We start from the raw sequence: 5,805 nt of genomic DNA on the forward strand, positions 1-5,805 counted from the left end.
CTCATCTATTTATTTCTAGTTTTTATTAGTGCATTGAATAAATCTTTCCCTATTCTGAATTCCAAAAGAAACTCAGTTATTTTTTTCCATGAGAAGATTGGCAGTTTTGTTTTTGCCATCATTAAATAAATACATTTGGAGCTGGTTGTGTCTATGGAGTGAGGTAGGGGTTCATTTTATTTTCCATTCTGCTTAACAACAGCCCCATTTTCTCCTATTTATTAAGGTGCTCCTCCTATCATAATCTGAAGCTTCATTTATATCATGAGTTTGCTTCTGGGATCCATATCTTATGTTCCCTCCCCCTCACCCCCGTGACCCCTTACCAGAATATTAGGACTTTCTGTAAAAGTGGAGGAAAACAAGTCTGTTTCCTTTCCTCGTCCATCTCATTCAGAATCATCCTGGATTTCCTATACCTTGACTTTTCTGTATGAATCTTAGAATCATCTTAAAGTTCTGTTAATATCCTTTTTAGGTATTTGTGAAAAGTTATTTGGATCTAAAGATCATATCACACTAGGAATGATTGACAGCTTTATGCTGGTAGATCTTCTTATCCACCAGATGGCATTTTTAAAAATAAGCCTTTATTTGAAAGCAGTGTTTTTTAAAGAGAGAGGTAGAGAGATAGAGAGATCGGTGGGCACAACATCTTTGTATGTGGTGCTGAGGATCGAACCCGGGCTGCATGCATTCCAGGAGAGCGTGCTACCACTTGAGCCATATCCCCAGCCCCAGCAGTTTTAAAATTTATAGAAAAATTGTGATTTTAACATAGCTTTCCTTATTGCTAACATCTTATATGAGTGAGGCACGTTGATGACCATTAATAAACAAATATCAATGCTTGATTATTAAATCTTTCAACTCAGATTTCTTGAATTTTGCTGCTAAACCCTTCTATCATTTCTAAAAGTTCTTCCATGTATTAAATTGATTTTTTATAGACAATTATTGACTCTACAAATAATGGTAATTTTAGCATATCCATTGAAATCCTGCATCTCTATTTTTTTATTGTTTTTCATTGTTTTTGTGCTGGTTGGTATTTTCAATATAACACTGAACAGAAGTGTTGGCAGCTGACTTTTATATCTCATTTTATTCCTACTTCAAGGGACTGTTTCTAAGCTGCTCCACCTTAGATTCATTTTTTTCTGGGTATTTCTAGTTTTTTTTGTTGTTGTTTAATAAACATTCTTGTTTGGTAAAGATGCCCAGTTATCTTCTGAATTTAGGAAATGCTTTCCGACATAAAGAGGGGTTAACTTGTCCATGAACTTTTGAAGTCCGGCACCCACACAGAAGGGGGAGTGGGACCTAGATGCACTGCTGCGTGACCCTCCACCAGGTGGACGCCCTCCTGCAGGAGTCAGCACTGAGGTCAGGATGATGCGGGTCCCTGCCTCCTGGGGAAGCCCACTGCTGCCCACTCCGTGGGAGTTCTGCCTCTCTGTCCTTTGTGCCCTGAGGTTTCATCCAGCACGAGCAGCTGAGGTGCTTCGGGCATCGTAGGTGAGGGCTCTCCTGCTCCAAGCACTTCATTGTGCAATACACGGAGCGTGATGTTTCCTTTCCATTATTCATGGACATCTGGGATATTTCTAGCTCGAACATAGTGAATAATGCTGGTACAAGCTTTTGATGTGTCTTTTGAAGAATCTACGTGTGCACGTCTTTGAGGTGCCAACGGAGGGATGAAATTGCTTGTGTAAGATGTGGACTTGTTGACCTGTGGAGAACTTCAGCAAAGATTCTCCTAAACAGGCTGTTCCCAGCGCATGCTCACCAGCAGCGCATGAGCCTCATCCACTCCGCGGCTGGGTCAAGGCTTGCTCCTGCCCATCATCCACATTTGGACCTCCTGGTGGAGGTGCACTGGCTTTGAATGATGGCGTCATTTCATCCCTCTGATGACCAACGGAGTGTAGCAGACCCCCGTGTGAGTTTTCGACCATTTGGATGTTGGCTTTCATGAAGGGTCCCAGGTCGAGGGCGTTCTGAGCCACCTGCACCTCTGACTGACTTGCACACACTCCACCTAAGACCTGGGCACATGTGCCACATTGATTCCACCCTTTCCTGCCTCACTGTGTGTGTGTCTTCCACTGCATGACTGCGTCTTCTTGGGAATGGATGCTCTTAGCCGGGAAGTGGTCCGACCCGGCTCTTCTCTGTCCTTCATGCTTCACGATTTTAGCACCAAGTATAAGGTTTTAGTTACTCAGAGCCCATGAAGATGTACCTTCTAGGTTCTGGGTACCAGTGCATTGTTAACCTGGGATATTAATGGTAACGTCCCTCTTTGGCTGCCATTTGCATGTGGAGGGATGCACCACAGGAGCCACTTAGGGCTGCTACTAGACCATGCCGTTTGCTCCCACTCTGCGTGTGCGGTGTGTCTTTTGCTGTAGTCAGGTGGTTGCACAGGTGTGGGCTTGTCTGGGGAAGCTCGGTTGTGGTCCTACTGCATCTGTCCAAGCTGGCAGCCATGTCCTGTACAGCCTTTGATAAAGAGCTGCGCCTCCGTGGTGCAGGGAGGCCGCTGCGGCTTCCCCCTGCCTAGGCTCTTCCCTGGGGTCTGCATTTCCACATGACCTTCAGACACAGGTCTGAATTTCTACACACTCAAATATGCTCTTGGAATTTTAACTTAAATTAAATCTTATTAAATTTAACTTACATTAAATCTATTTATTAATTAAAGAAGGACTGTCATTTTTATATTAACAAATATGGATGTTTCCTTTTGTAAGTAGGACTTTTCTAAAAAAAAATCAATTATTTTCAAACTGTCTGTGAAGGACCCACTATGGTTTGGGTTTTTGTATTTCTAATCTAATGTGTTCGTGAAAGAAAATAAAACATGTGGGAATGTTGAAATTTCCATAAAAGTTTCTATGTGCCTCATCATAACAGTTAACATTTTACCACCTGTGCTTTGTGTTGCACTATCATAAAGGTCATATACATCTTTCATTACATTAATTTCTAGGTATTTGTTTATTTGATGCTATCAGAAAATACATCAATTTAGTATTTTTGTTCTGCATATTTTGTTTCTGATACGCCAAGACATATTGAATTTTATTATTTGTTTTATATTATTCTTGCAATATTTATTTACTAATTCTGACTATTTGGACTCCTTTGGATTTCTAAACCCATAAATTATATCATCTGAAACAAAAATTTTGTATTCTCTTTTTAAGCTCCTTTGGGCCTTGTCACTTGTTTTCCTTGCCATATTGCACTGGCTGTGATCCACTTTGCATTGAGGTTGCATTGAGTTTGCTGCATGGTTGTAGATAGGTGTATTCTTGCTGTTGCCAAGGACAACATTTCTCAGAGATCTCCTTGTCTATGTTAGGCTGTCTGCTCTGCTCTGACCCATGTTGATGCACAAAGTTTGAGTTTCAGAGGTCTCAGCTTATGGGAAGCCAGCTCCATTGCTCTGGTCATGAGGTGAGAAAAACTATCATGGAAGAAGGGTAGTTTGCAAGAAGCCTCTAAACTCATAGCTTCTATGAAGCAGAAAGAAAGGAGGACAAAGTGACAAAATATAATCTCCAAGGACATGCCCGCAGTGACCTCCTTCTTCCAGACACGCACATTCTCCATTTACCAACCAATGCAGCACTTCTTCCAAATTATGAATCCACCCAATAGATTCATTCATGGATTATGGCACCAAACTCATAATGTGATAATTTCACCTCTGATTATTCCCACATTGACTCACTTCAGCTTTTGAGGTACACTGAACTCCAAAATTTTACATGCCACCCATCATCCCCCAAAGCTATTAACATCTCACCCTGGAAAATGTGTGCAGTATATTTACAGTAGATGCCCAAATCTAAATAGTTTCAGCATTGCCCCAAACTGCAAGTTCAGAGTCTCTTCTGGGACTCAAATTAGACTTTTGGTTTTCAGACCTTGTAGGAATCAAAATCAACTCATGTATAACTAAGGTACAGTGGCACAGAGTAGGTATTTGCATTCCAAAGGGAGAAATAGGCACACAGAAAGTAAAGCTGGCTATGATCAAAACCTAAATGTAGTTGGGCTCACAAGTCCTCTTTCCCCATGCTCAGCATCTGGGCACATGTTGTGGACAGTGGGCTCCAAAGGACTTGGGCAGCCCTGACCCATGTCCTCTCACATAGGCTAACTGCATCCTTAGCCAGAAATCTCCTGACATATAGTCCACATTGCCAGCATCTCTTAGTCCCAGGGGTCACTACTGAAGCTTCAACTTCCTTCTAACAACTACACACATGACCCTCCTAGCGCCTACTTACATGAATTCTCACTTTGTTACACTTTGACCTTCCAGGCCGACCTTTGCAATCCTACGGAAGCCTTTATGACCATCTAACTCCAGGATTCTGTATTCCTGCAGAACCAGCACCACATGCTTGAAGCCAGTGTCTGTCCCCATGTCAAGCAGTAGCCAAGCCTCTGAGGAACATGGAAGGGGCGAGTTTTGTGTGGCTGAGTGAGCATGGAGAACAAACTTCCTAGTAGTTTCTCTTCTCAGTAGAATTTGTATATTCATACCTTGTGAACATGATTTGTGAATCTGGCCAATTCCTGAAATGACCTTAAGCTACTTCTCTACTGTGTCTGTGTAATTTTTTAGAATCTCTTTGGTGACTGTAATGCATTAACAACCACAATTCCTGAGGCCCAGAATTACTCCCCCTTTTCTGACCAAAATGCAAGCTTACACTCTTCCTTGTGCTCCACTTTCTCCATGAATAAAAGCTGCTAGAGACATCCATATCATTGCTTGAATGCTGTGCTTCCTTGACATTTCTTCCATCAGAGTAATGAGTATATCACCTCTAAATTTAACCACAGGAATGTGATAGGGCATAAGCATAAAGTAGACAACATCTTTGCCAGAATGTAACATAAATGTCTTCTACTCCCTTTTCCAGCAGAATCCTCCTCCTGTGCAAACTCATGAGCACAGTGTTTCCTACCAACAATCCTATCAGCATTGTTGTTTAGAGCTTCCACCAGAATCACATGATAAGTTCACTAACAATGTTCAGAGCTTTTCCAGCTTCCATCTCTAAACTATTCAAAGTATCTATCCCAATTACCAAAGTCCCCACAAGTTTCTGAACCAAATATTTAGGCAAGTCACTGCAAACAACTCACCTGTTGACACCTATTTCTATTCTAGGTGGCTTTTTTTTGTCTGTATGAAAGAGATGACTAGAATAATTAGAGGAGGAAAAATTTATCTTTCTTGGATTCAAAGGTAATTCATAGTCAGCTGTGTTCCTTACTCTGGGCACAATATGAGGCCAAACATCCTGTCAGAAGAGTGTTGTTTAAGAAAGCAGCTCAGGCATGGCCACTTGGAAGCACAGAGGCGGCAATTCACCAGGCACAAAATGAAAACCACCAGGCATGTTCACATGGAACTACTTCTTCTAGCCAATACCTACCAGCTTATACTGGTCTCTCATTTAATCCTATGCATGCATTAAAGCTCCTGTAACTCTATCCTTTCACCTCAAATATTTCTTGCATTGTCTCACACAGGAGCTTGTGTGGGACACCTCATATTGAAAACTGTAACACTTTATAGTGTCCTGTTCAAATACGATTTGTCCTGTGATGCAAAAAGTCCATTGAAACCATGCTGAGAGCAATAAGAATGGTCCCTTGAGTGAAACTATAGGAGGCCAGACTAATGGAAAGATTTTGAATAAAATGTGTCCTTTCACAAGTTTTTGCTTTTTGCTGGAATCTTGTGTCACTCTATATCCAAAAGCAAAGAGA

The 5,805-nt window shown here is 41.5% G+C and overlaps 1 long non-coding RNA gene across 1 annotated transcript in view; it reads left to right on the top strand.

Moving 5' to 3' along the window:
• The window catches only part of LOC144370379 (uncharacterized), an 80,249-nt gene extending 75,458 nt beyond the window's left edge, over positions 1 to 4,791 (top strand). Inside the window, exon 4 of the long non-coding RNA XR_013430362.1 lies at positions 4,343 to 4,791. This is a non-coding gene — a long non-coding RNA (uncharacterized LOC144370379). The remainder of the gene's footprint in view (positions 1 to 4,342) is intronic.
• Positions 4,792 to 5,805: the final 1,014 nt, after the last annotated feature.

This window comes from Ictidomys tridecemlineatus, chromosome 14 (genome assembly GCF_052094955.1).
Source record: "Ictidomys tridecemlineatus isolate mIctTri1 chromosome 14, mIctTri1.hap1, whole genome shotgun sequence".
Taxonomy (NCBI): Eukaryota; Metazoa; Chordata; class Mammalia; order Rodentia; family Sciuridae; genus Ictidomys; species Ictidomys tridecemlineatus.